Source organism: Penaeus monodon, chromosome 42 (genome assembly GCF_015228065.2).
Source record: "Penaeus monodon isolate SGIC_2016 chromosome 42, NSTDA_Pmon_1, whole genome shotgun sequence".
Classification (NCBI taxonomy): domain Eukaryota; kingdom Metazoa; phylum Arthropoda; class Malacostraca; order Decapoda; family Penaeidae; genus Penaeus; species Penaeus monodon.
This window is the reverse complement of record NC_051427.1, coordinates 25,623,473-25,645,447: the sequence shown is the minus strand read 5'-3', so window position 1 is coordinate 25,645,447 and position 21,975 is coordinate 25,623,473.

The window sequence follows — 21,975 nt, the reverse complement described above, 5'->3', positions numbered from 1 at the left end:
GGGAAATCAAGTTTTTATTATGTATAGAAGTTTCTTGTTTTAATTAAAAAAAAAAAAAATTTATTGCTTAAAACTTAGCTTTGTTTTTTTGGTAACCCTTTCAGATAATGAATTTTTGGAATTTTAAAACGGCCCGGGGGGGTTTTTAAACCTGAAAAAACGATTATAAAACCCAACGAAAAGGACATGAGTGGGGATAAAAGTCTCGACTAAAGTTTTTAAAGCAAAAAAACCCTTTTCTTTTTTGGGTTAAAAAAATGAATTTAGAAAGGTTTTTTTCTTCAGGCAAGACATTTAACATTAAAAACAAGGTATCAGAACTCCTGGTCCCTCATAACGGTAAGGGAAATCCGTGCCCGGTGGTAAACTCCAGGGTTTAAAGGGTCGGTGCCGTAGGCATGATGGAGCTATTTTTGGGCTTGGGAAACCTTTTTATAGGATGGTGCACGTAGGGGTTGTAGGGGGTGTAGGGGGTGTAGTAGGGATGGTAAAATGGAAGGTGGGCGACCTCTTATGAGGGGGGTTTTTCCGTAGGGAGTATAGGTGGGGGGTTTTTGGAGTGTAGGAGTTTTGGTGGGAAAATGGATGGCCCCCGTAACTGGGGTCAGCTTCGGCTACGGGTCAGCGATCTTTTGTGGGGTTTGGTATGATGAGTGCCGTAAGGGAGTTGCGGGGAAGCTAGCATAGTGGGGGGTTAAAGGGGGCCTCGGCCTTGCCCCCGCTGACCTCTTGTGAAGAGGGTGGAAACGACCACATGGTAGTAAAGGGGCTTTTGGGGGCTCCCCAAAAGGGAGGAAAAAGGGAATCCTGTGCTTGGCTCCCCCCCTCTCGCTTCCCCCCTTCAAAGCGCAAGCGGCCCCCCCCCCGGGGGAAAAACACATGGAATCACAAAGCTTCAAAAACAAAATTTTTGTACAGAAAAACCCTTGTCCCCCGCGTAACAAAGCACTTTTTCTCCAGATTTTGGGGGGTTTTTTAAACTTTAAAAGGGTTGGAAACCCCCCAAAAGCACTTTTTTTTTGAGGTTTGGGATGAAAAGGGAACAGGGCGATGTGATCTTAGAGCGATTTTCCGTCTTTATATAAAAAGTGATAAACAAACCTTTGAGAAAAACCGCCCTCACGAAAGTAGGAAAAGTATATATTGATAAAAAAATTTAAAATTATTTAATTAAAGAAAATACCCCAAAGGGAAGGACTATGCGGGAAAGATATAAAAATTCCAATTATGAAATACTGCGATATTTTGAATATAAAAAAAATGTATGTATAATATATATGTGTGAGTGTGTGTGTGTTTGTGTGTGCATGTTTCTGTGCATGTGTATATATGTAAATATTGCAGAGAAAACCATTTTTTGTATTAAATATTTTATTTATCTGTTATCATCTAAATGAAGTCGGCCAAACTTCCTACTAATATGTACTTACATGTATAGAAAATTCCTTGTCCTTCCCCCTTTTCGTTGCTTCACTCCCATGTGTATACTTTTGTCTACTAGATCTTTCAGTTCTGTTTACTTTCACCGTGCCAATGCCAAATGTGATCGGAACTCAGGGATACTAAAATGATAACAGTAAACAGTTATGTATTATTGTTTGTATATGATGAAGGAAAAACAGCAAACAAAACTAAAACAAACACATTAGCTGAAAACATACGTGCAAATGCAGGAATAAAAGTTCTCTACTGTATGTAGGCCTCATCAGATCAAATGTACCATTGGTGGTACAGTTATCTTAACTAGACAGATTGATATGTACATAAAACACACCGATTGTGTATGTGTGCATATGTATGTTGGGGGGGGGGGGATCCAAGCAATCCCGAAAACTACCCTTCGGCTACTCTAAACCACAAGAGTCTGCTGCCCCGACCGAGGCTGATCGCGGGTTTGGGGGCCCAACCCCTTTTTCCCCCTAAACCTATACCCCAAACCAAACCCCTAAAACCCCCTACGGGGAACCACCCTCATAAAAAGTCAGCCGAGCTCCTACATCTACCACCCCTACTACCCCTCTAAAACCCTCTACGGCCCCCTTTCCTCATAAAAGGGGTTTGGCCCGAAGAAAACCCTATTTAATCACGTTTTAAAACCCCCCCCCAAAGTAATCCAGGGAGCCCCTCCAAATGGTTCCATTACCGAAGTTTAGATACATAGCTTTTAGTATTACCAGGAGTTTAGATACATAGCTTTTAGTATTGTTCGAGTCTCGCCGTAAAAATATGCTTTTATTTTATCACCATTATAAAAGTGAGCAGGAATAAGTTACTTGGTTAAGCACTTGAGACTTCACTCCACCCATGTCCTTACATTGGTTCATACATCGTTTAGCAGTTTAAACAAACGTGACCAGCTTTAATAACTCCAGAATTAATTATTTGAAAAATTTTAAAAAAATCCCCAAAAAAGCCAAAAAATATAAAAATAATAACAATATCAAAATTATAAATCAATGAAAACCGTGAATCTACTAAATGAATAAACACTTGATTCTCATCTAGAAACCTGGATGATTCGGTAAAGGTCACCTGTTTTATTCATCACTCGAAAAGTCCAAACCCCCTGAAACGTAACAAAAAAACAGTTTTCGCAATATCTAAGCATATACAAGTAGGTTTAGCAGGATATATATGTGCATCTATATATATATATATTTTTATGCGCAAAACTACACCACACGCACCACACACACAAACAACAAAAAAACAAAAAACACACACATATTATATGTATAAACCAATTTTTTGTTTTAAACAAAAATCCCGGTTTAATTCATCCCAATATTTATGTGTGTATATATTAATATTACGACACACACACACACACACCACACCCCACACACACACAAACACACAGACACACACACACTTTAATATATTATATTTAAAATATATATATAAAATAATGTTTTATAAAATATATTATTTTATATATAAAAATTTTATATAAAATATATGTTATTATTTTTATATATATATTATATTTTAATGTTTTTTGTGTGTGTGGTGTGTATGTGGTGTGTGTGTGTACATATAAAACATATTACATATATATATTATATATAAAAAATTTTTTATTTTATATATATATATAATGCATGTATTGAACCGGTTTTTGGGTGACAAATGTATAAAAAGGAAATTGGAATGAGAATAAAATATTTTTAAAAAATAAAAATTTGTATTTTGCCCGGTTTTTTCGATTATATTTTCGGCCAAAAGAAAATACCCTAAGGCGATATAATCGCCTTTAGATATTTTTATAACCAAAAACATTTTTTAAATTTGGGTAAAGCTTTTCATCTCATTCGTAATAAATATAAAATAAAAATATATATATATATATATATATATATTAATATTTATATTTTAAATGAATAAGTATATATCAACTGTATATACAAATGTATTTAGGTGTAAAACATCCATATATATATATAGGGAATATTTTTAAAAGTATATATTATATAATAATAAAATATATATATTATATTATTATTATAAAAAATAAAACACATGTAAACTATATATGAATGTACGTATGCATACATATACATCCCCAACATACATACATATATGTATGTGTGTATGTATACAACATGCGTGTTTTATATAATTTTCATCTCATAGTTGATTTCCCACCTGTGGTACGTGTACCACTAATGGTACCTATGCCTATGGTTATTATGCATGCTGTCAGTCAATCTAACTTACTAATTTGTAAGTTTGTTTTAATTTATTTTTTTTCTTTATTATATTCAAACAATGGTAGTCAGCAAACAAAAAGTTCCCTAAACAAGTAAGATACGGATTTGTAACACTTAAAAAAAGACAGAAATTCAACTATTTTGGGCGGGCATGATAAGGGAAAGAGGGAAAAATTATCAAGAAATCGAAGAAAAAATTGGGAATGGAAAAAGCTAAATTTAAAAACGGGGCAAAAAATTTGAAAACAAAAAAATTTCTATTTTTCAACAAAGATCAGAATCCCTGAACTGTTATGTTTTTTTTCCATCCTAAACGTATGGTACGAATGCTGGCTATTTCACAGGGTATGGGGGAAACGAATTGAATCGGCAAAATATGTTTTCCCCAGGAAAATAATAAAAATTCCCCTTGGCCCGAAAAAATGTAAAACCGGGAAGGGCTGGAAGGGGCAGGAAAAAAGCGTTTTTCTTCTAAAAAAACATCCGAAAGAGACGGGTTGGAATTTTTGGGAACGTAATGCGAAAGGAAGAGTTAAAATCTTAGCACGACGGGCAAAATCGATGGAAAACAAAAGCAGGGGCAGAAAAAAGACAAAACTCACCCCGCAATTAAGTAGATGGACGAGTAACACGGAACGGAACTTTTGAAACCAAAAAGACAGAAAAGAGGGGGAAAATCCTGATCGCCAAGGTCCTTGTGGGACGGGGGCCCTTGAAGAAAAAATTAAAACAATAATAAAAAATTGTGTTACGGGTTGCCATGATGGTACCCTGAGAAATTGCCCAATTTGGTACTTGAATTAGTGTTGGGTAAAAAAAACCATTTGCAGACTGAAAAAATTATCTGAGCCACTGAGCTGAAATTCGTGGGGAGCACATACTTATCCCTCTCTTCTTGGTGAGCTCACTGTCAAACAAAAAATTGAGAAAACGTACCCGAAGTAGTTTTCATGGTTTCCCTCGCTGATTATTATTTATTTGTTTTACTCATGCTAACAAAAAGTATAATCATATTTATCTGTGCCACAAGGGAGGGGGCAAGGGAAAAGGAGGGAGGAAAAAGGAAAAAAAATAGTATTTTGTGCCCCCCAAGGGGCCCCACAGTACCCGGCCTATACATGAAAAAATTATATGTAGGCGAATGTTTGGCTCATGTTAATAACGGGGTAACGGATAAAATTGAGGGTCTCCTCTGCAGTATATAATACGTGCATAAAACATAAACATGCTAACCCCGCCCCTATGTAATAAGAATAATGTGTATGCGACAAAACGTTTTCATCATTTTTTATATGTTTTTAGACCATAGGCGGTCAGATTTTAAAGTCATTCGCGTCGGGTTTATCTCTATTTGGTCGTAGTCTCGATCGTTTTCTTTGATAATGATACTCCAAATTTTTAATAATTACTGCAAATATACAGGTATAACTAAGAGTATTTTATTGCAATAAAAAGGAATATATATTTTTTAGTTTAACAAATGTTTCCCCCTTTTTTTTATACGTGAAGCCCATTTATTAAAGGGTTTTTTACACTCTACCATTAAAGGGATGGGATACGTATTTTTTGTCTTAAAAATAAGAGGAAAAAAATTTATTTTTTTTAGTGAATTTTTTATTTTAACCCTTTTAAAAATGAGAAGAATTGTTTTGGCTTAAGCATTTGAGACGCGCGTAAAACCCTCCATGTCTTTACCTTGATTAAATTTATTGTTTTTTAATTGGAACCAAATGGCAATTTTTTAAATTCCATTTGAAGTTTCTAAAATCACACAAAAAAACAATAGATAAAAACGTTTAATTAAAAACCCAAATTTTTTAAAAGTAAAACAGGGAATTACAAAAAAGGCTAAGCACTTAATATCCATCCCCCATTTTTCAGAGAAACAAAAGGGGTAATAAAAAATCAATAGTAAATTCAGCGAAGGTCAAAAGTTTTTTCAATCCCCAAAAGTTGAGGCTTAAAAAAAAATAGTTGTATGGGAAAAAAATTTTTTCGCAGTTAAATACCATATCCCAAAAAAAATTTTTTCAGGATAAATAGGTGGTTTAAAAGTACTTTAAATATATATATATATATTATATTTTTATAACCCTTATATATTAATATATATATATTATATATAATTTTAAGGAAAATTATATTATATATAATAAAATTATATTATATATATATATAAAATATACATAAAATATATCCATAAATCACACAAATATATATATTAAAATATAAACACATATACAAAATATAAAATCCATATACATATATATATCCCATACCTATGTATATTTTTGGTCTAAACTAGGGTTCACTTTATATATGTTTATATTCATATAAGAAAATTTTTTATAGGGAAATATATAAAAATTTTAAATACAATATATAGTAACTATATTTTTATATCTTTTTATCACATCACATAGAAAAAAATAACATATAAACCCCCCAAAATCGTGTGTATAATACAAAAATAAATATATATATTATATATATAAATATATATATTTTATATATTATATATATAAAATATATCCTTTAAATGTGTATGCATAATATAGGAAAGTGCACAAATAGAGGAACAAATGGGGGGGGCAAAAAATCATATTTACTTTATATATATAATAATTTTTTTGTATATGTATACTTTACACACCCCACATTATATATACACACAAATACACCACATACTTTATATGTATGTATGTACAAAATATATATATATATATTATATTATATTATATATACTATATATACTATATTATATATAATATAATATTTTAACTTTTAAATATTTTTAAATTTTATTTTATATATATATATATATATATATTATATTACAACAAAATCCCTTTAATGTTTAGGGTACATACTATAAATATATATATAATATAAAATATATATTTTATATATTAATAATATATTTTAATATACATATTATATTTTCTTTAAAAACTATGTAAATGAAATGCATTTTAAAACACACAGCACATTATATACTTCCCCCAAAACATACATATCCAATATACCCAATCTGGGGTTTTTAGTACATATCAATTGCCTAGTTTGGGGTAAGCGTCCCCAACCAATGATACATTTGATCTGATGGGGGGCCTACATACAGTAGATAACTTTCATTTTTGCTTTTGCTTAAATGCTCTCAGCTAATTGTTTTTTTACTTTTTGTTTGCTGTTTTTCTTGATCAAAACAAACAAAATATATAACTTTTACTGTTATCAAATGAAAGTCTAGTCCCCAAAAATACAGCCATATTTATTTTACTATACACATGGGAGTGAGGGGAACGAAAAGGGGGGAAAGGAAAAGAGAATCCTCTATGCAAAGTAGGTATTATTAGCAGGAAATTTGGGGCTTCACTTGAAATAAAGATAAAGAAATATTTTTAAAGCAAACGATGAATTTTTTTTCTGCAAAATACACTATTTTCAAAATGCGAAAAATTTTGCACATACAAAAACACACCACCACACGTTTATAAAATTTCCTACACTTTTTCTAGTCCCATATAAATTTTTGTATTCGCACTATTTCATAATTGGAATGTAAAATATCTCCGGGATAGTCCTACCCAGAGAGTATTTTTTTTTGACATAAGTAACCATTTTTTTACAATGAATGCTTCCCACTTTCTTAGCTGAGGTCGGTTTTTCTCAAAACCCGTTTATCACTGTGCTTTATAAAAATCGGAAAATCGTTGCTAAGATCACCTCGCCCGTTTCCTTCTCACCAATCCTCCCCAAACTGAATGCTTTGGGGGGTTCCAACTTTTCGTTTTTAAAACCACAAAATTTTGGAGATAACGAGCTTGGGTTTTTTACCGGCCCGACTGATTATTCTTTACAATATAAACATTTGAAGCTTTGTGTTTTTCCCCGGTGTTTGTCTTCTTGGTGGCTGCCGCTTGCGCTTCTGAAATGGGGGAAACGAGAGGCGGAGCCCCGCACAGGGTTCCTTTTCCTCCTTATGGTAGCCACCACAGCCCCCACTACCATCTGGTCGTTACCATCCTTTCCGAGGTCAGCTGAACCTGGGAGAGGCCAAAAATTTTAACCTTTATATCCTAACTATTCCACCAATACCGTTTTCAGCTACCTCATACCATCAAATACAAAGGGTTGGGTGAACCCCCGTTACGGTTCCCCTCAATTTCCCCCACCCTCTCCACTCCATACCAAACACTCTATACTCCCACTTGGGAAACCCCACCCCTAAAGGTCAGCCGGCCCTCTACCACCCCACCACCACAAAAACCACCACTTTTACCCCTACGGGGCACCATCCCAAAGAAAATTCCAAACCCCAACCCCTACCATCTAATACCCCCACTTACCAAACCCACAAACCCCCCACGTGCACCACCCCCATAAGAGTCTCCGAAGCTAAGCCCAATACCATCCCGTACGGGCCCCCACCATTACCCCAAAGGAGTCCCCCTCCGGTCACGGCTTCCATTTTCCGTTCTGAGCCCCAATAGCTGTTTAGTATTGTTCGTGTCTCCCCAGTGAAAGAAAAAAAAGTAAAATTTTTGAATAAATGATTTCATTTGAATAGTTTCTAAATTGAGGTGAAATGTGTTTTTTTTTTAAAGCTTTAAAGAGGCTTTTTATTTTTCCCCTTTTTTGGCCTTTCTTCAAATACGTTTTGCAGTTGAAGCCAAAGTGTTTAAACATTTGAAAAACCGAAAACAAAAAAAGGCAATATATTAAACAATTTTGAAAACTTTCAGGGGAAGCAAAACCAGTGATGTTACTAAAAAAGATAATCACTTGAACCCATTTTAGGTTTTTAAAACAAACTTTAAAAAAAAAAAAAAAGAATAAAAATCAAAATGAGCTTTGGGAAAAGGCATTTTCCTTATTTACCCCTCGAAAGGTTCGAACCCCTTGAAACATATGAAAAAAAATATTTGTGCAATTTTTTTCCAATATCTAAACAATAAGTTTGGCGGATAATATTTTATTGTAAAACACACACACACACAAATAAAAACAAAATAAAACCCCACCAGACCCACACGCACACAACTAACATATTACATATGTATAAAAAAGATAAATTCCCCCTATATATATATAATATATAATTTATATATATATAATAAATATATTTTTAAAACATTTTTATATTTTATATAAATATTAAGGGTATGTACCATATATTAATATATACATTATATATATATATTAAATATATATAATATAATAAAATAATACGCGCCAAATTTTAAGTTTCTTTTATCTTATATATCGGGCACGTGGGGTCCCATTTCTGCCCGTAAAAAGAAAGAACCATTGATGTGGTTTGGGGGGGTTCCAAAGTTTGTTGCTTTTTGTAAGATTCGAAAACCCCTCACCCCATTTTTTCATAACCGGTTCTAAAAAATGAGATTACGATGCCCATTCCTGATTAATGAAAAAAAAAAACCTGAGACGTTTTTCAAAAAGTATTGCAAAGTATTGCACTCCCGATTTTGGGTTTGGGTGGAGTGTTCCCCTTTTTATCAAAGGGATAAGCATATGAAACGAAAAAGGGTTTTAACAAAGGCCCTTTTTTCCGCCCTCAAAAACTGTCCCCTTTCTACACTTTCCTATGGGCTGCGCCCCCCTTTAAAGAAAGGGCCCGGGGTCCTATAAAACTCCTGCACTTGGCCTGATGAGCTGCGAGGCGCCCCCGCCCCCGCTTTTAAATCGGGAAAAAAATGGGAAGCTCAAATTTTTGCTGCACTCTAAATTTTCACTTAAACACACATACATATAAGCGTGTCCCTATATATACCCCATACAATTTTGATCTATTTTACCCATCTGTGTATATATTGTATAACAATATATTGCATGTTATGCAATTTTATTATATTATGTGTATGGTGTTATGTGGGGGTGTTGTGGGGTTTTAAAAAGATATTATATATATGTAAATTTTTTATATTTTATATTTAAAATAATTTTAAAAATATATTATATAATTTTATATATATAAATACATATTGAATATTTTAAAGGGATACATATTTTATGTTATATAAATACACATACACACCCACACACACACACACACACACACACACACACACACCACATATAATATATATATAATATATATATATTATATATATCCAAAAAATATATATATTATATATAAAATATATATAATATAAAATATATATATAATATATACATACATATACATGTATATATATACTGCAAATATCTTTTTGCATATACATTATTAACTGTTTTTTTCTTGCTATAAATTTTCCCCGGGGTTTTGAACTTCTCTAGTTTCGAATAAGTTTTTCGATTTTACCCGGGAATTTTTTAATGGTTTTTTTATATTTTATTTTTGATTTAATCTGTGGGTTGTTAATCAAGTGTTTATCCTTTTGGTAGATTCATCGTTTTACTTTACTTATTATTATTAATATTCTTCATTTTCATCTACCGTCTTTTTGTATGTGTGTGTGTGATTTCGATCATTTCAAATGATGAATTTAAAGGAAAATTTATTAAATTTTAGGAATACTGGAGGGGAGGTAAAGGTAAAAGGTTTTTGGCGTATTTGTATTTAGGGGTTTTCTTCCCAGACCTCCTTTATTTAGGATGGGGCACAAGGGGGGGTTTCAGGGGGTGGGGGGCGGTGGGGTTAAAATTTGGTTTGAGGGTTCCCGGGTGACCCCTTTAAATGGGTGGGGCACGAAGGGAGTATATGAGTTTTGGACGGGGGTAGGGGTGGTGCTGGAAAGAGAAAAGGCCCGTGACTGGATTCAGGGAGATCTCAGGGGCAACGCCCTGGAATGTACAAAAAATTTTTTAAAAACCCTATTTGGAAAGGGAAAAATTTAAATTGTCAGACAAGCAAAAAACAAAGGGTCGTTATCTCCAGATCCCCGTGGGGTTTAAAAAATGTAAAGTTGGAACTTTAGCAAATAATGCAAAAATCTGCAATTTAAAATAATATATATATATTAAAATAATATATATTATAATATATATATAAAATATATATAATGTATATTATATAATCATATGTGTGTATGCATTATTTAATAGTGGAATAAGAATGGGGACCAAATTTTTAGTGACGAAAAGGATGGGGAAAAAAAAACCCATACCCAATTTTCTTTGTTTTTTATATTTTAAAGTTTGTCTTTAAACCCTAGAAAGAAAAAAAATTTTTATCCTTTTGATAAATTCACAGTTTTCCTTATTGTTTGTAATGATTATTTTTATCTACTGTCATTTTGTGATTTCTATTATTTCAGCAGATGATATTTGGGAATTAAATTTTACTCCCACTTTGGTTTCACCAAAACTAAATTAAAATAAAATTTTGTTTAACTAGAAATATTTTATTTCCTTCATGGTAATACTTGAAAAATAATAAAAGCTATGTATCTAAACCTCTGGTGCTCAGTAACGGTAATGGTAGTCGTGACCGGAGGTGACTCCATGGTAAAGGTAGGGGTTTTGGGCATGATGGTAGCTAGAGTTGGCTTCGGCAGACCTTTTATGAGGATGGTGCACGTAGGGGTTGTAGGGGGTGTAGGGGGTAGGGGTGGTAGATGGTAGAGGGGTCGGGTGAAACCCCTTTATGAGGGTGTTTTACGTGGGGGTTTTTAAAGGGGTTGGGGGTTTGGGGTGTAGGAGTCGTGGTGGGAATGGATGGGGCCCCCTACCCGGGTTTTAGCTTTGCTACTTTGGGCAGCAGATCTCTTGTGGAGGGTTTTTATGAGAGTAGGCCCAAGGGGAAATTTCGGGGGATTTTGCTAAAGGGAAATAAGGTTTGAGGGGTCCGCCCAAACCTCAGTGACCTCTTGTGAAAAAAGGGGGTAGCGCCCGGGATGGTAGTAGGTGTTTGGGGGGCTACCATAAGGATGTTTAAAGGGTTTTCCCGTGCTTGGCTCCCCCTCTCCTTTTTCCAATTTAGAAACGCAAGCGGGAGCCACAGACAAACACCTGAAAATACACAAAAGGGTAAACCCTTTTCATTCCCCGAACCAAACCCAAACATCGGGGTTTTACCCAGATTTTTTGTGGATTAAAAAACCCGTAAAGGGGAACCCCCAAGTTTCTTTATGTTGCCGGATTTAAAGAGAAAGGAAAAGGGTGATGTGATTTAGAAGAGGATTTTTTGAACCTTATTAGGGACTAAAATGCTTTTAAGGGCCCTTTAGAAATTTAACCCACCTCAGCCTAAAAAAAAGTAGGAAGCATTTACTGGCACAAAAATGCGTTATTCATTTTGCAAGATGTTTTTCCTTTGCTTTTTTACGAAGACACTTGCAGGCTACACTAATATATACAGCATTAATTCCGTCTCAGAAATAGCCCGCCGCAAAAGAACAAAGATGTTGACATGATTTGGAAAAACCCGATTAGACATTTGGTTTTAAAATTTTGTTTCATCTAAATGCTTTCCCCCAAAAAATCCCCGCTAAAAATGTTTATACGTATTTAGGGCCCGGGGTTCTGAAACCTTTTTTTAAAATGTGTGCTACCCTTTGGAAAATTTTTATGAACTACCCTGGTTTTAAGGGTTTTTCTAAATATATTCCCTCTCCCCTTTCCCCTCTTTCGTTTTCCTGGTTCCCTTGTTTAAGAGCAGACAGAAGTTTTTGTAATTTTTGGGTTTAAAAAAAAAAGTCCGCATGGGTAATCGGTAGCTCAGACAGGGTTTTGTCTGGGTTTTCTTTTTTCTGAACAAAAAATGCCAAAAGTGGGGGTCAGGGACTCAGAAAAAAACCCCAAAAGAAAACCCTAAAAAAAATTTTGTTTTTTATTTTGGGTTTTTGTAATATATCCCAAAAAAAATATAAAAAAAAACTTTGCTAGGAACCTCTAATCTAGAAAAGACGAACCCTGTAATGAAAACCCCAAAATTGTGTAAAATATGTAATTATGTACAAAAGGGGAATGTAAAATTTATACGTATAAAGTACAAAATACATTTTATAATTTATATGTATATTTATATGTAATCGTAAATAAGGATATTTATATTCAAAATCTATGTGGGATGTGTGTTTTTAAAAAATTTTATTTTACATGTGTGTGTGTGTGTGTGTGTGTGTATGCGCGCGCGCATAGAACAATGAAAGGAAGCACAAGAAATTACACGGATATGCCATATTCGTCGTGTGTTTTCTTGTACTCCCCTTCGTTGTTCTACTTCTAGATTGTTCGACATGAATTCCACACGCGCGTGCGGCCCCCTGTGGGTGTGTGTGTAAGTTTTTATTTTAATATAATAATTTTATATATATATTTTAATAAAATATATAAAATATATATAAATTATAAATATACTCTTGTTATATATATTTCAAATTTTGTGTTTGTGTTTGGGGTGGGTGTTATGTTGCAGATATAAAAATATGCATATATAAAGCCATATATATTATTTATCAATTTTATATTTTTATATATATAATTATATATATATAATATATAATATATATATATTTTATATAAAAAATTTTTATATGAATTAATTTATTTATTGGTATCTAAGCAACATATATATAAACTATATATGATTATTCAAAAATAGTATAATATATATATATATATATAGGGTTTTGTGTGTGTGTTTGGGGTTGTATATTACCGTAAAAAAAATTTGCAGAATATAAAACGTTATATAAATATATTTTATTTTTTATATATATTATATATAAATATGGGTGATTATTTAAAAAAGATTTTAAAAGGGAATTTTTATTGTATATATATACATATATATACACACATAAATGCACATATATATCCTGTCAAACTTAGCTGTATTTAAAATTTGATATTGCGAAAAAATTTTTTTCAAATTTTTTAACGCTTTAAGGGGTTCGACCCTCATGATTGGGGGGAATTAAAGGGTGGGGGACCTTTTCCCATTTACTATTGCTTCTTATTCCTCTTGTACGTTTTGTCTTAATCTGAAGGGTTTTAATCAAATGTTTTTTTCCTTTTTTGGGAAAAAACACTGGGCCCTTTCTTTATTTATTATTTGGAATTAAATTTTTTCAATTGTTTTGTGATTTCGTAATTTCAAAAAGACAATACTGATATCATTAAAAACTGGGGCCCCATTTTTAACGGGAAAATGGGTATTCGAAGCAAGGGCCCAAGGGCCTGACGAAGGGAAAAGGGTTTGACCCCTAGGTTTTTGATAAACATTCCCTCTTCTTTCATTTAAAAAAATAAAAGCATTAAAACAAAAATTCTTTTTTTTTTTTAATGACAAGACTTGAACAAATTAAATAAAAAACTATGTATCTAAACTGCTTTGGGTTGGGTTAGGCAGCCTATTATGAGGATGGTTTTTTCGTTTGGGATAAAGTGTGTTGGGGATGGGGATGGTATTTGGAAAAGGGTTTGGGGTTTCAGCTTTCCCCTTTTACAGATTCTTTTTGGAGGGGGTTTTTGAGGGAAAAAACTAAAAATGGTTTGGTTTCGGGGAAGCTAAAGGGAAAAGGGCCCCTGCCCCAGCGGACTTCTTGTGGGAAAAGGGTGGGGAACCCCCAGGGGGTTGGGAGTAGGCGCATGGTTTGGGTACTGTTAAAAGGGTAAAAAGGTAGTCTGTGCATGGCTCCGCCTCTCGCTTCTCCATGCAAGCGGCATCCACAAATAGGGGGAAAAAACCTGAAAATAACAAAGCATCCCAAATTTCCTTTCCCTTTTTTAAAAAAAAATCGTGCCAGTCGGGAAAAAAACCAAGCACCAAATTTCCCCCAGGGCCTGTGGGGTTTAAAAAAATTAAATTGGAACCCCACCAAGTACGTCATTTCTGCGTTGACGCAGCAGATGCTCACTTATATAGCATATGGTAATACATATGTGTATGTAGCATTTAATATTGAAAAGAAAATTTTATACATTTTTCGCGTATTATATATGTGTGAGTGTGCATGGGGTAAGTGTATTCAGTAGTTATACTGCATAAAAGAAAACCCTCAAAATTTTGTTGAATTAACTCACCTGTTTTTCAGTGAACCCAAAACCTCTATTAAATAAAATATAACATTTTTTTTTATAGAGAAAAATCGACCCAACTTACTAAGAAGAGAAGGAAAAAGTAATTTTTGCCTACGAATTTCCGCTCCCGGGCCCGGGCGGGAAAATTTCAACCTCCAATGTTTTTCTTTTTCCGGAAAACAAATTCCGTACCAAATGTGATAAGTACACAAGAAAACCATCATGAAAACAGGGTATAGATCACAATTTTTTTTAAAAATCAAAAGAAATATAAAAAAAAAAATTAAACAAATTTTAAAATTAAATAATTAGGATATATTATTTTTTTTTATATGATAAAGAAAAAAATTACAAAAGAAAACAAAAATTAGATTGGGTGACAGTATGCCTGCACAACAGAAATAAAAATTTAAAAAATGTAACGGTATACGGTTTTAAAATTTTACCCGTGGGGGGTAAAAATACCCAAGGGTGAGAAAAATCTAAACGAAACAGTGAAAAAAAAACATAAGCCCCATAAATTGGATACAAAACTTCCCTTAATATAAAATATAAAATGTATGTAAAGTTTGTTTAAAGGGTGAAAAGTATAAATTTAAAGCAACTTATTCATAACATGCATTTTTGTGTAAAATTTTTTTTTTTTTTTTTTTTTTGTGTTGGGGTGTGAATAGGTTCTCTTAAATTTGGGCTGGTTTTTGTCTCGGGTTTTTAAATCAAAAAATAAATTTAACCTTGTAATTTTTTACACTCCAAAAATTTAAAACATTTTTACAAAAATTATTTTTAAAAAAGTAATTTTTTTACAAGTATTGTACATTTCCACTTTCAAAAAAATTTTAGTTTGTTTCCCTTCTTTTTCCCCTTTCCCTGCTTTCGTTTGACTCCTTTTTGGCCACACTCTAGACAAAAACAGGATATGAAAAAGGGGGAAAAAGAAGGGAGAAAATAGGTCCCTATAGGAGATAAATCCCGAAAATTTTTGAAATTTTACGCCAATTTGCCAATTCAAATAAATATTAAATTCTATAAAACACATATGAGTCCAAAAATAAAGTCAGAAATTCTCTTCCCAAACCCATAACCCAAAAGAATTAAAAATTTTTTAAATTTTGGATGTCCCCAAAAGCGACTAAACGAAGGGGCAAGAAAACCCCCAAATTAGTGGCCACCTTTTCCCGTCACGGGTGCCTACGACAGAAACCCTTTTTTCCCCGGGCCCCTGAAAGAGACTGAAAACCTGAACACCCACAACCATCCCACTTCCGAATTACAAATCGTTTGCTATTTGTCGCACAACATCTTGCTAACATCTTCCCTTAGCGAACTTTTAAATCAAAAGTTTCCTCTACCAAAAAACAAAATATATATATATTATAATTTTATATATATATATTAAAATATATATAAAATATTATATGTGTGTGTGTATATATTATGAATATAGTATATAAACATATACTTTTATATTTTAATGTATATTATATACACAAGCCATGCACAAACTGTGTATGCCCTTTATCTCGGTTATTAATTTAGCTTTGCTTCCCCACACATATATATACACATATGTGTACGTATGTAATTTTGTATATTTTCTTTTAAATTCTATGTATGTAGCTAGAGATGCATATATATATATATTTTATTTTATATATATATATATATTATATTTTATATAATATTTTAAAATATGTTTTGTGTGTGTGGGTGGGGGGTTTTGTGTGTGCTTTTTGTTTAAAATATATATATTATATATAATATAGTTTTTATTTTATTTATAAATATATAAAAACATACTTATACAATAATAAAATATATACTAAAATATATTTTAAAATATATATATATAAAATATATATATTATTATAATATATATATTTTTAATATTATATATTGTGTGTGTGTTGTGTGTGTGGGGTGGTTTTTTGGGGTGTGTGGGTTTTTTGGTATGTAAATAAGTGTGTATGTAAACTATGTATTTAGGGTTTAAAACACAAATTTTTATCCTGCCAAGCCTTTTGTATATGTTTTTATTTGGGCCCAAAATATACAACGTGTTTTGTCTTACGCCCTTTAAGGGGTCGGACTTTTTTAAGGGCGAATAAGGTGGGAAATTTACCAATTTTTTTTTTTGATTCCTATTGGTTTTTTCTTCAACTTTGATGGGAATCAAGTGTTTATGTATTACAAGATTCATTGTTTTAAATTTAAAAAAAAAGAAATGATTGAGCTTAAAAACCTAGCTATTTTCTTTTCGGTGATTCATTTCAGAAAATGAATATTGGAATTATTAAAAATAGGGTTTTTTTTAAAAAAGTTGGTTTTTCAAAACTTTCCCAAAAACCCCAATTGGTATTTTTCCCCAAAGCAAGGACATGATTTGGGGGTTAAAGGGGCTGATTTTCAATGTTTAAAAAACAAGCAAACCCTTTTTTTATTTGGTAATTAAAAAAAATGAATTTTGGGAAAACTTTTTTTTTTTTTTTTTTTTTTTTTTTTTTTTTTTTTAGGCCAAGGCACGAACATTAAATAAAAGCAATGTGTCAGAAAACCCCCTTTGGGGCTTCAGTAACGGTTTTAATGGGAAAGGGCCCCGGGGAAACCCCTGTGGTAACTCCCCTGGTAATTTGGGAGGGGTCCTTTAAAGGGGTGATGGGGGCTAGAGGGTTTTTCTTCGGCAAAAACCCTTTTTTGGGGGATGGTGCACGTAGGGGTTGTAGGGGGTGTAGTAGGGATGGGGGGGGATGGTAGAGGGGGCCGGCTGATTTTTTTTCTTAAAAGAGGGTGGGTACTAGGAAATATAAGGGGTTTGGGGGTTTGGGGGGTAAGAGGGGGTGGGGGGAATGGGTGGACCCGGGAACTGGGTTTTCCCCGCCTTTTTTGGCCCGCGGGGTCAGCAGATTCTTTTGGGGGGTGGGGAATTTATGAGTTTGCCCCTTTAAAGGGAGTTTCGGGGGAAAAGCTAGGGAATAAAGGTTTTGGGGGGCCCCGGCCTTCCTGGCCCTCAGCTGACCCCCCTTGGGGAAGAGGGTGGTAACGACCACAATTGGTATTTTGGGGGCTACCATAAGAGGATTAAAAAGGGATCCCGTGTTGGTTGCCTCTCGTTCTCCAAATTCAGAAGCGCAACGGCACCCCCCCAGGAGAAAAAACACCTTGGGAAAACACAAAGCTTCCCAAAAAACTAATTTTGTCGAATATCTTTTCCCCCGCGTAACAAAGCATCGTTTTCTCCAGATATTGTTTTTTTTTAAACATTAAAGTTGGAACTAACCCAAACACTTCAGTTTGCAGGATTTATTTAGAAGGAAAAGGGGGGGGGGGGTTTTGGGGTTTTTAGCAGCGAGGGTTTTTGATTTTTTTATAGCAGAGTGATAAACAAAACCCTTTAGATAATCCCCCCCCACGAAAGTAGGGAAATATTTTTGATACAAAAATAATTTCTTATGTCAAGAAAAATTTTCTAAGGGGAAGAGGCCATGCAGGAAATATAATACACTTTCCAATTATGAAATACCTGCGACCTTTTAGAAATATAGAAAAAAATTAGTATAATATTGGGGTGGTGGGGTTTTTTGTTTTGAATGTTTCTTGCATGTGTTTTATATTATTTTATTGCAGAGAAAACCATTTTTTGTATTAAATATTTTATTTATCTGTTATCATCTAAATGAAGTCGGCCAAACTTCCTACTAATATGTACTTACATGTATAAGAGGATTCCTTGTCCTTCCCCCTTTTCGTTGCTTCACTCCCATGTGTATAGGAAATAAAAATGGGTTTTACTTTTGTTTTAATAAAATCTTTCGTTCTGTTTTTTTTTAAACCGTGCCAATGTCAAATGTGATCGGAACTCAGGGATACCAAAATGATAATAGTAAACAGTTATGTATTATTGTAAAGAAAAAACAGCAAACAAAAAATAAAACCAAAAAACCCCTTAGCTGGGGGATTATATATGCAAATGCAGGAATAAAAGTTCTCTACTGTATGTAGGCCTCATCAGATCAAATGTACCATTGGTGGTTCAGTTATCTCTGACTAGACAGAGATCTGCTGACCCCGTAGCCGAGGGTGATCGCAGCTGCGGACCAATCCCTTTTTACCATCACTCCCATATCCCAGCAAAAAACACCTATACCCCCCCGGGAACCACCCTAAAAAGAGGTCAGCCCAGTTTCCCTAAACCCTTCCACCCCCAATACACCCCTACAAGCTCTACTGCACCTCCCCATAAAAGGTTGCCGAAATTTAACCCCCAGCTAACCCCACGCCCACAAACCCCCAGTAAACCGGGGGTTTTCCTCCGGGGGCTTCCATTACCCCCGGGGTTTTTTGTCCCTAGCTTTTTTGATTTCCCGGGGTTTTTTCATTTCCCTTTTTGATACATAGCTTTTTTTTTTTACAGGAGTTTTCATTACCCCGGAGTTTTTGATACATACTTTTTGTATTGTTCGAGTCTCGCCCTGGAAAAAATGTCCCGAATTCCCTCTTTTATTTTTTTCCCCCCCCATTTTTAAAAAATGATCAGGAAAAAACTTACTTTGGGTTTGACTTGAGACTTCATTCCAATCATGTCCTTTCATTTGGGGGAAAAATGTTTTGAAATTTAAACCAAAAAGTACCCGCTTTTTAAAACTCCAGAATTAATTATCGAAAACTTTAAAAAAAAACCAAAAAAACAATAAAAATAATGAAAATAACAATAAAAATATCAAAAATTTTAAAAAATTAAAACCCTGAAACTTTCTAAAAGGATAAACCCCCCCCTTTATTTCATCTACAAACCTGGGTGATTCGGTAAAGTCCCCCCCTGTTTTATTTTATTTACTCGAAAAGATCTGAACCACCTGAAACGTAACAAAAAATAGTTTTACAAAGTTTTCGCAATATCTAAGTATATACAAGTAGGTTTAGCAGGATATATATGTGCATCTATATATATATATTATTATATATATATACATATATATATATACATAAATAATACATTTTATAGCCCAAAAATATATAAATATAAAGCACATATATATGCGCACACTCACACGCAGACACACAAACAGACACACACACACACAAACAAACAAACCAAACACACACATATGTATATGTATATACACACAATTAAGTGTATACACAAACATACGCATATATTCATACCCCATAAATTTTTGTATGTATAATTTAAATAATATATTATATAAAAATATATATATAATATATTATATATATATTTATATATGCAATTAGGGGTTTTTATTATATATATATATATTTTTTTTTTACAGTAGGTTTTATGTTTGAGCCGCCCTGGTCACGCATGATACTTAATTGTAGTTTTTCATGTTGTGATCTCTTGGGTGAGGGAGTGGGAAAGGGCCCCAGCCTTTCACCCCCCGGGGTTTCCGGTGTTTTCCCTTTTTTGGTAAACTTTTCTCTATTTATCCCGGGCCTTGGGCATTCATGTATGTATGTATGTTTTTGTGTAATTATATATATATATTATATAATTTATATATATATAATATGTTTTGTATGTTTATTTTCTATATAAATGAAAAGTAATTTACAAACTCGTTATACAAATGTATTTATGGGCGTTTAAAATAAAAAAAAAAATATGAAAATTTATATAAATATAGGGAAAATATATACATACACACATGTACAGACATATATATGAATGTACGTATGTATGCATATACATCCACCCAACATACATACATATATGTATGTATGTATGTATGTATACAACATGCGTGTTTTTTATCCCTTTTTATTTCCAGAATTTGAGTTTTAAAAACCTTTTGGTACGTGTACCACTAATGGTACATATGTTATGAAATTATGCATGCTTGTTTTTTATTTTATTTTATTTTTTTCTTGGTTATATTCAAACAATAATATATCATTGTGTTACTGTTGCCATGATGGTTTTCCGATACTGATCCATTTTGGGACTTGAATTAGTGTTTTGGGAAAAAATAAAAAGTTTCAGCTGAAAAATTCGTTTTGAGCCCTGAGCTGAAATTCGTAGGGGCCCCATTTTTATCCTTCTCTTCTTGGTAAGGTTTTGTAGTTTTTATTCATTTTATTTTTAAAAAGAAAAAACTCAAGTTTTTTTTTTATTTTTTAATAGGGGGTATGCTCCTTCAACCGAAATTGGAAAACGTACAAAAAGAAAATATTGTGGGTTTATGATACTCGCTGTTAAATTTTTTAATTTTTATTACTCAGCTAACCAAAAAATATAATCATATTTATCTGCTGCCCACAAGGGGCGAGACAAAGAAAAGGAATTTGGGGGATAAGAAAACTAAAAAGTTTAAAATATAACCCTTTGGGAATCCAAACAAAAATTTCCCAAAGGGGCAAAACAGTACCCTGACCCCACATACATTTTAAATATTGTAGGGAGAATGTTTTTGGGTCATTAAAAATTTCAGGGTTTTTGGTAAATTGAGGGTCTTCCTGCAGTTATTACATCGTGTATACAATAAACAGCTCACTCGCACATATATAAAAAGAAATAAATTGGGGGAGGAGACATACGCTTTTATCTATCTGTTTTTTATGATTTTGAATCGTCGGCTGCGTCAGAGTCATTTGCGTTGTTTTTTCATATCCTTTTTACATAGTCCCGATCTGTCTTCTATAATAATGTTACTCCATTTTTAATAAAAATACCCTGCTAAAAATAAGGTATAAACTTTAAAGGGGTTAAATTTTTTTGAAAAAGAAGGATATATTTTTTTGATTTAAACCAAAAGTTCCTCCTTTTTTATACGTGAGGTCGGTTATCTCAAGGTCCCTTTTTTACTTTAAGGGTCGGAACGTTTGTTTTTCCCCTTTTTAGAAAAGGGGAAAAAAGTATTTTGCGGGAATGTTTTATTTTAATCATTTTAAAAGTGAGAAGAACATGGTTTTTGCTTAACACTTTGAGACTGAGGCGTTTAAAGCCTCACAAAGGCATTACCTTGATTCATATATTGGTTTTTTAATGTGGGGAAGTTTTTTTAATTCCAGTTTAAGGGTTTTTAAAATCCACACCCAAAAAAAAATAGATATAAACGATATTAAAAATAATTTTTTAAAGGAAAAAAAGTGAATCTAAAGGCTATTGCACTTAACATCCCTCAAAAAGGGTTTTAAAGAAAACGTAAAAATGAATAAGGGAAACAATGGGAAATTTCGAAGGTCACCCGTCTTTTTCAATACCCGAGAAGTTAGGGCTTTAAAAAAAATAGGGTTTTATATTTCAAAGTTTTCGCAG